The sequence below is a fragment of the Moschus berezovskii genome, chromosome 3, assembly GCF_049115385.1.
Source record: "Moschus berezovskii isolate FMDL1 chromosome 3, NW_MosBer_1.0, whole genome shotgun sequence".
NCBI classification, from domain to species: domain Eukaryota; kingdom Metazoa; phylum Chordata; class Mammalia; order Artiodactyla; family Moschidae; genus Moschus; species Moschus berezovskii.
Window position 1 is genome coordinate 73,930,437 of NC_142462.1, and position 10,284 is coordinate 73,940,720.

Consider the following 10,284-nt stretch of genomic DNA (forward strand, 5'->3'; position numbering starts at 1 on the left):
TATCAGATGAGAAATGTAACATAACTAAGATTACTATGTTAAAGGTTTAATGGAAAAAGTATACATCATGCAAGAAAAGATGGGTAATATAAGTAGAGAAAGGGAAACTAAGAAAAATATAAAGGAAAGTCTAGAAATAAAAAATGTGATAACAAAAATGAAGAATACATTTAACTTAAATTAGTTAAAAATGAGTAGTAGAAACTGTATGGAAACCACATAGTACTTTTGAAGATAAGTATACAGGGCATGCTAAGAGAAAAAAGAGTATAGAGTCACAGAAGTTGACAGTAAAACCAGAACAAAAAAAAACAGAGGGGGGAAAAAGAAACAAATCATAAATACAATAGAAAACAATTGCAAACACAGTAGGCATAACATGGAGACATTATTCCAATTATATCAATAATCACTTTAAATGTGATTGCTTGAAATACAGTAATTAAAAGACAGAGATTGTCAAAGTGGGTTAAAAAAATGTAAAAAAACCCTCCAAATTTGATGTTTATAAAAAATCCATTTTAAATATAAACACTCAAATAGATTAAAAGTGAAAGGGCTGGAGAAACCTACACCACAATAATCAAAAGAAAACTGGATTAGTTACATTCATTTCAAACAAAGCTGACTTTAGAAAAGGAAGATTAGCAGGGATAAAATTTGGCATTATGTGATGATAAAGGTATAAATTTGCCAGTTGGTTGTTGTTGGTCGTGTGTGTTCTAAGTTGTGTCTGACTCTTTGTGACCCCCATAGACTGTAGCCCACTGGACTCCTCTGTCCATGGGATTTTCCAAACAATAATACTGGAGTGGGTTGCCATTTCTTCCTCCAAGGGATCTTCCCGACCAAGGGATTGAACCTGCCTCTCCTGCAGGTGGATGCTTTACCACTGAGCCACTGGGGAAGCCAAATTCTCCAGAAGACACAACAATTCTAAATGTGTATGTGTAACAGAAAACAAATCTGACTCCATATTGGATCTATTCCTTTAGTTCTAAACTTTGTGCTCTGTTGCCTGTGCTTAGTCATACTGGCTCTTAATCATACTCTCTTCTTTCATCAAACAGTAAACTAATATTGCATATAGCAACACTTTCCCAAAGCTCTGCCTTGCAGGCTTGACCTTTAAAGGCATGTATGTGCTTAGTTGCTCAGTCATGTCCAACTCTTTGCGACCCTACGGACTGTAGCCTGCCAGGCTCCTCTGTCCATGGGGATTCTCCAGGTAAGAATACTGAGTGGGTTGCCATGCCCTCCTCCAGGGGATCTTTCCAACTCAGGGATCGAACCCAGGTCTACCGCATTGCATAACTCTTTTCACATGTATATAAAGATGATAAGTTGCAGAACGGAAAATAACATTCATCTTTTTGAAGATTTACAGGAATGTTAAGATCAGATGTATGTCGACAATTGCAAGAACAATGATCACATCTCCAGAGTCTGGTGGGCACCAAGAGGTCTGAGATAACCAGCCACACCTTTAGTATAAAAGAAGCCTGACTTCTAACCTAGCTGGGGTGGTTCAATAGTCTACCACCTTCCCTGCCTGCTGCTTTCTCAAATAAAATCATTATTCCTTTGCCCCAACAACTTATCTCTTAATTTACTGGCCTGTTAAGCATTGAGGAGTATGTTCTTGGACTGGACACACTTGAGATGAACACTGATATGACTGAAAGGAGAAACAGGCATACCCACTATTGTAACTGGAGACTTCACCACCCCTCTTTCAGTAACTGATACACAAAACAGGTAGAAAATCAGTGAAGATACTTATACAATTAACCAACTATTAGCCAACTTGATCCTGTTGAAATGCATAACAAATTTCATTCAACTATAGGAGAATAAACACTCTTCTCAAGCTCACAAAGAACATTCAACAAAGTTGATTGCATTCTGGGCCAAAAAAATGTACCTTAGTAAATTTATAAAACTAGAAATCACAAAGCTATGATTTCATGTTGCAGTAGAATCAAAATAGACATCAGTAACAGAAAAAATAACTATCAAATCTCAAAATGTTTGGAGATTAAATAACACTTGAGTTAAATGAGAAATCTTAAGTTTAAAAATATTTGAACTAAATGAAAATAAAGCCTATCACAGTTATCAAAATTTGTAAGATGTATCAAAAGCAGTGCTTAAAAGGAAATTTACAGTATTAAATGCATATTTTAGAAAATAATAAAGATTTAAAACCTATAACCTATGCAATATAAGCTTAAAGCAAGCAGAAGAAAATACAATAATAAAAATTAGAGCAAAAAATCAATGAAATTTAAAAATAAGAAAACAACAGAGAAAAATCCGTGAAACCAAAAAACTGGTTATTTGAAAAGATCAATAAAAGGGATGACTCCTTAGCTTGGCTAAGTGAAAATAAAAGGGAAAAGAAACAAACAATGTGGGAGCCAGGTTTCTCACAGTTGGAGTGGAAATTTACAGATAAACAAGGGGAAGAGGCTAGAACAATCCAGGTGGTAATGGATTAGAGTTGAGGACATCAGTATTAACTCATGATTAGCTTAGCATACATACAGATGGTTACATATGGAAATATTTATAGCTCTGTTTATATGGATGAGTTAGCATACACATATATATTTCCTCTGTCAGATGAGAGGGTCTAGAAACAAAACACCCATTAGTAATAAACTTGCATATGCATAGTACCCAGAACTTGATTTCTAATATTCTTTTGTGAAAGGAACCAATGCAGCTTGAGAGAAGGCTGGACTATAAACAATAAACTCATAACAACTTTAAGTAAGGGAGTGCTAAACACACACACACAATGATGTAATATGTCAAAGAGATACAAAAGCCAGCTGGAAAAGCTCTCATTAATCAATAAAAGCACACAATAAATAAAACAGTATTGAATAATAATCCCAAATCTAAAATAAATGTCCATGAATCCATACTGATACAAAAGAGTGATTACTTAAATCAATAATTCTGGGAGAACAGATAAATCTGTGCAGAACTTCAGATAATTTATTTAGCTACTGCACCATCTAACTTACTCCTTGGATATGGGGTTAACATAGTGACTTTCTTCCAAATAATAAAGTATAGTCAGGTGAGAGGGCGGAGAAGGCAATGGCAAGCCACTCCAGTACTATTGCCTAGAAAATCCCATGGATGGAGGAGCCTGGTAGGCTGCAGTCCATGGGGTCGCTAAGGGTCGGACATGACTGAGCGACTTCACTTTCACTTTCACACATTGGAGAAGGAAATGGCAACCCACTCCTGTGTTCTTGCCTGGAGAATCCCGGGGACGGGGGAGCCTGGTGGGCTTCCGTCTATGGGGTCACACAGAGTCGGACATGACTGAAGTGACTTAGCAGCATAATGGACATGACTGAAGTGACTTAGCAGCAGCAGCAGCAGCAGCAGGTGAGAGGGAGTAAATTTGCAGAAAAGAAACCTGAAAAACAATACGTGAACCAGGTGATCAAGTCATGTCATCAAAAGGGCATTAGCAGTCATGTCATGTTGATGTTAACTGTTTGCACCCTTGATGGATTGTGATGAGAATGCTACTTTATCTCTGTGACCTTCCTCCCTCACACCCATAACTCCAGCCTGATTATAAGAAAAACACCAGACAAATTTCAACAGAGTTGACATTCTACAAAATATTTTATAAATATTCTTCCAAAATGTCAAGGTCATCAAAAACAAGAAAGTCAAAAATCCTAACAGTTAAGAGGAGACACAGAAGATATGAAAACTAAATGTACATGGCATTGACACATGTATATTATCATATGAGAAACAAATCACCAGTCCAGGTTAGTGCATGATACAGGATGCTCGGGGCTGGTGCAATGGGACGACCCAGAGGGATGATATGGGGAGGGAGGTGGGAGGGGGTTTCAAGATGGGGAGCACATGTACACCCGGGGCAGATTCAAAAAAAAAATTAAAAAGCAAACTAAATGTAATGTGGTATCTTCGATGGGACTGTGGAACAGAGAAAGAACATTAGGTAAAGCTAAGGAAACAAAGGTATGGACTGTAATTAATAATGGTGAATCATATTGATTTATTAATTGTAATAAATTACCTTAATAATGTAAGATGTTAATAATAGAGGAAAGTGGATATGGGGAATTCTCAGTACTATCTTTGCACTTTTCTGTATATCTTAAATTATTTAAAAATTTATAAAAATTATTTATTTGGCAGTTGGACAAGATGGTACTCAGTATATTCTACCACTCATATTCAGTGATTTTGAAATAAGTGACAAATAGCAGAAGGATGCATATATATCCATTAAAATTATACATATATTGAGAGAGACAGACTAGAAATACGTACATATTGCATGGTTTATGGGCTATATCTATGTAGATCTAACATTACTATATATTTTAGGATGTATAAGACAATGCTAAGAGTAGTTATCTCTGCTGGAGGGAAGCTGCTGTATAACACAGGATGCCCAGCTTGGTACTCTGTGACAACAAAGAGAGGTGGAATGGCAGGGAAAGGGAGGCTCAAGAGGGAGGGGACATATATATATATATAATTATGACTGATTCGTGTTGAGGTACAGCAAGGCCTCTATAGCATTTTAAAGCAATTATCCTCCAATAAAAAAAAAAGTAGTTCTCTCTGGCTGATATGATTATGGACAACTTTTACTTTCTTCATTTTATTGATGGTATTTTAAAAACAACCGACCAAGGACCAATTGTTTTTGTAAAATAAAAACAAGCCAATAAAAGCTTTTATTTTAAAAATCAATGAATATCCACGATGAGTGATGCCTATTTGGTCTCTGTGCCCTTCCTTCAACCTAACCAATTCTTGATGCTTATTTCAATCATTGTATTTACAAAATATTTTGTATTTATTTTGTCTGTCTTCCTTCCTACATTATACAATTCTTAAGGACAAAAAAAAAAAATCTGTCACTTCTGTATTGCTACTGTCTAGTACAAAGCCTGGTATGTTGTTCATTTAGGGGCATAGGCAGAGGGCAATGCAATGGGAAATCTTGGGAAAGTAACTGAAGTAACTGATTCAGTTTTCTCATATGCAAAATGAGGAATCTGGGCTACTTCCATCTCGGGGTTCCTTCCAGATCTAAGAGTCAACATTCTCTACCCATCTCAATGAATTAGGCATAATTTCACAAAATAAGAACTCCAGGGAAATTACGTTACTTGCCCAACTTCTTCTTTTGCATCTTCTGGAAGATGATGGAAGATTGAGATTCAGGAAATGTTCGCTCAGTGGGAATTCGTTCAGAAAGCCTTTTCACTGTAGGTTTTAAATAATTTATTATTTGTAGTTAAATTTGTCCTTGAAAATTTATAAAGGTTTGAACAAATTAGAGTGGTTAAACTATGGAAGGATTAAATACGAGGATGATTATTTCATTAAGGCCATACTGAAATTATTCTTTAAAAAATTTCTGTAATATGCAGAAAATACTCTATGTGATGAAGCAAGGATATTGCTGTATGTGTGCCATTCTGATTACATTGTTGTTTCCTTGGACCTGAGATTAAGAAAGAATTATGAAAAAGGACAAGTCACTTGCACATCTTGAAGTCAAACCCTGAGACTCCCAACATCAGTGGTTCTGCCATCTCTTAATCAGCATCATTCTCCAATTTTCCTACTCCTATTTCCCACTGACACAGATCCCTTGAAATATCAAGTTCATCTAGAAGAGCCTGTTACCTTTTGTTTTAGTTTTCTACCAAGCTGCAACAAATTACTATAAGTTTAGTAGCTTAAGACAGCACAAATTATAATATCTTAAAATTCTAGAGGGCTTCCCTGGTGACTCAGAGGTTAAAGCGTCTGCCTCCAATGTGGGAGACCTGGGTTCGATCCCTGTGTCGGGAAGATCCCCTGGAGAAGGAAATGGTAACCCATTCCAGTATTCTTGCCTGGAGAATCCCATGGATGGAGAAGCCTGCTAGGCTACAGTCCACGGGGTCGCAAAGAGTCGGACACGACTGAGCGACTGAACGGAACAAAGGTCAGTAATCCAAAACAGGCCTCGCAAGTCTGTGTTCCTTTCTGAGGGCTCTTGAGAAGAATCCATTTCCTGCCTTTTCCAGTTTGTAGAGGTTACCCACATTATTCCAGTCCTGGCTCCTTCCTCCAGCTTCAGCACAGTCAGTCAGTCAGTTCAGTCACTCAGTCATGTCTGACTCTTTGCGACCCCATGAATTACAGCATGCCAGGTCTCCCTGTCCATCACCAACTCCCAGAGTTCACTCAAACTCATGTCCATCGAGTTGGTGATGCCATCCAACCATCTCATCCTCTGTCATCCCCTTCTCCTCCTGCCCCCAATCCCTCCCAGCATCAGAGTCTTTTCCAATGAGTCAGCTCTTCACATGAGGTGGCCAAAGTATTGGAGTTTCAGCTTTAGCATCAGTCCTTCCAATGAACACCCAGGACTGATTTCCTTTAGGATGGACTGGTTGGACCTCCTAGCAGTTCAAGGGGCTCTCAAAAGAGTCTTCTCCAACACCACAGTTCAAAAGCATCAGTTCTTCAGTGCTCAGCTTTCTTCACAGTCCAACTCTCACATCCATACATGACCACTGGAAAAACCATAGCCTTGACTAGATGGACCTTGGTTGGCAAGGCAATGTCTCTGCTTTTTAATATGCTCTCTAGGTTGGTCATAACTTTCTTTCCAAGGAGTAAGCGTCTTTTAATTTCATGGCTGCAATCACCACCTGCAGGGATTTTGGAGCCCAGAAAAATAAAATCTGACATTGTTTCCACTGTTTCCCCATCTATTTCCCATGAAGTGATGGGACCAGATGCCATCATCTTAGTTTTCTGAATGTTGAGCTTCAAGCCAACTTTTTCACTCTGCTCTTTCACTTTCATCAAGAGGATTTTTAGTTCCCCTTCACTTTCTGCCATAAGGGTGGTGTCATCTGCATATCTGAGGTTATTGACATTTCTCCTGGCAATCTTGATTTCAGCTTGTGCTTCTTCCAGCCCAGAGTTTCTCATGATGTACTCTGCATATAAGTTAAATAAGCAAAGGAGAAAAGGAAAGATAATAAGCATCTGAATGCAGAGTTCCAAAGATAGCAAGGAGAGATAAGAAAGCCTTCCTCAGTGATCAATGCAAAGAAATAGAGGAAAACAACAGAATGGGAAAGACTGCCTATCTCTTCAAGAAAATTAGAGATACCAAGGGAACATTTCATGCAAAGATGGGCTCAATAAAGGACAGAGATGGTATGGACCTAACAGAAGCAGAAGATATTAAGAAGAGGTGGCAAGAATACACAGGAGAACTGTACAAAAAAGATCTTCATGACCCAGATAATCACGATAACGTGATCACTGACCTAGAGCCAGACATCTTGAATATGAAGTCAAGTGGGCCTTAGAAAGCATCACTACGAACAAAGCTAGTGGAGGTGATGGAATTCCAGTTGAGCTATTTCAAATGCTGAAAGATGAGGCTGTGAAAGTGCTGCACTCAATATACCAGCAAATTTGGAAAACTCAGCAGTGGCCACAGGACTGGAAAAGGTCAGTTTTCATTCCAATCCCAAAAAAAGGCAATGCCAAAGAATGCTCAAACTACCACACAATTGCACTCATCTCACAAGCTAGTAAAGTCATGCTCAAAATTCTCCAAGCCAGGCTTCAGAATTCACGTGAACCGTGAACTCCCAGATGTTCAAGCTGGTTTTAGAAAAGGCAGAGGAACCAGAGACCAAATTGCCAACATCCGCTGTATCATAGAAAAAGCAGGAGAGTTCCAGAAAAACATCTATTTCTGCGTTATTAACTATGCCAAAGCAGTTGATTGTGTGGATCACAATAAACTGTGGAAAATTCTGAAAGAGATGGGAATACCAGACCACCTGACCTGCCTCTTGAGAAATCTATATGCAGGTCAGGAAGCAACAGTTAGAACTGGACATGGAAAAATAGAGTGGTTCCAAATAGGAAAAAGAGTACGTCAAGGCTGTATATTGTCACCTGTCAGTTTCAGCACAGCATCTTCCAATCTCTCCCTGATACTAACATTCTATTCATGTCATCACCTCTCCTATCCTGACTCTGACACTCCGCCCTCTCTCTGATAAGGGAGTTTACAGTCACATTGGGCCCACCCAGATAATCCCAGATAATCTCCCCACCTCAAGATCCTTAATTTATTCATATCTACAAAGTCTCTTTTGATCTGTGAGGTAACACATTGACAACTTTGGGATGAGGATAATTTTTCTGTCTACCATGTATATGCTTTTCTCTCATTATCCAACAGAGTGGACAACTCTGTCCAACAATCACAGTGGGGGGGGGGCAGGCAAACAGAAGGCACATGTACATGTGTATTTGCGTGTGTGTGTGAGTATATATATAAAGTAATTGTATTTATATGCTGATATAGAAATATATATATACATGTAAATATGTTCTATTGTTTTATTCAAATAATTTCATTAGTATTTAGTATGTCTCATTAATTAGCAACTTAAAATAAAGTTGAGGTACTAAAATATCATTCTGATTATAGCATTCTGAATATTCTTCTGCATGACATCCTTACACAAAAATATCACCATCTGGAAATCAGAAATGGAGCATCGTACTTATAAGCAGTTCTTACCTCCTGGAGTTTTTCTCTCTTTCTCTCTCACTCTCTCCCCAACCCCCCCGCCCCCACCTCCACACACACACACCTCTCTCCTTTCCTGGGATTAGCTACTGCTCATGATCACATTTTTTTTTTTTTTCTGTCAATTCTCAGATGCAACTCCAGAGTCTCATTTTGATTTACTTCCATCCATGGATTGGTAAAGAATCCGCCTGCAATGTAGGAGACCCTGGTTTGATTCCTGGGTTGGGACAATCCACTGGAGAAGGGATAGGCTACCCACCCCAGTATTCATGGGCTTACCTGGTGGCTCAGCTGGTAAAGAATCTGCCTGCAATATGGGAGTCCTGGGTTCGATCCCTGGGTCAGGAAGATTCCCTGGGGAAGGGAAAGGCTACCCACTCCAGTATTCTGGCCTGGAGAATTCCATGGACTATACATACAAACAGTCAGACACGACTGAGCACCTTTGACTTTCACTTTTTTCATGGAGAATTAATTCTCCTTTTTCTGTCTGTTCCTCAGTAAACTCTTCAACCTCCTCACTGCTCAATGACATTTAACATCATTCTATTTGTTTCTAACAACTGCAGTCCCCTCAATTTCACCTTCATTCGACTCAAGCCCGTTAGCTTAGTTTCAGTCAAAAAATTCTTACAAATAGGAAGAGAGATAGCAAGCTGATTTCCTGTGTCTCTTCTCTGAGACCAGGGAGAGCATTCCGGTTGCTACGGCACAAAGAAAAGATTCTGATAAACAGTCTTACCTCCTCCAGTTGGAGTAGAGCTGCGGGAACAAGAAAAGTTTATCCCCTAAAGAAACCGATTGTCACAGTCCTGTCCACCAGCCCCATCCACCAGTAACAAAAGCTCTACTGCCGAACTGTCTGCAAGTTGTATAGGTGGACAGTTCCCGCAGGAAAGTCAGTAGCATTTGCCTAATCTTGCATAACATTTTCATAATCCATGCCCATTTGTCCTAGGTGGTGGTGGGGGGGCGGGTGGGACTTGTTTTCCTGATATTTTATATCGGGAAGAATTTGAAACAGGGAACTTAGTGAAACTCCTTCAGACAAATGAACCAGACTAGAAGAGAATTCCTGCATTCCTTGGCCCCACAAGATTTTTGGAGATCCACTTTGTGCCAGACCATGGGCTGGGAAAAGGAAATGTGAAGATAAACTACTCTTCCCTCTCCAGTGGAGCTTGCTGCCTTTGGAGCGCCACAGCCCGTGGTTCCCATGGAGGAATACTGAGTGCAGAGAGGTAGAGGGGACACACCATCTAATGGGAACTTGAGAAGCCTTCACTTCGCCGAGGACATAACGCCTGCCATGAGTTTTGAAGCATGATTAGGAGCTTTCCTGATGAATAAAGATTGAGCTAGGCTTGGAGCTGTGGGAGAATGCATAAACAAAAGCATAAAATTATTGAACTGGGTGATACATTTGGGGAACTGCAAGTTGTCTGTATGGCTGAAACGCAGATTGTGGGGTAGCAAAGGGGAAGATAAGGCTGAAGAAAAAGTAATTCTCACCTGGTGGGCTGTCTTATGACTTAGAAAACAATAATTGTGAATCTGGCTACTTGTAACGATTCTACACTTTAGTGTCTGAACTCAGCTTATCACTTGTAATTGTGAGAGGGAAACATTGAAAGGGA

General features: G+C 39.3%; 1 protein-coding gene across 2 annotated transcripts in view; it reads right to left on the reverse strand.

The window, feature by feature from the left end:
- ITPRID1 (ITPR interacting domain containing 1) overlaps nt 1–9,508 on the reverse strand; it is a 132,343-nt gene extending 122,835 nt beyond the window's left edge. For both annotated transcript variants that reach the window (XR_008685248.2, XM_055420921.2), the window contains exon 1: nt 9,390–9,508. The gene's annotated coding sequence lies outside the window, so the exon portion shown is untranslated. The remainder of the gene's footprint in view (nt 1–9,389) is intronic.
- Between the last annotated feature and the right edge of the window lie 776 nt (nt 9,509–10,284).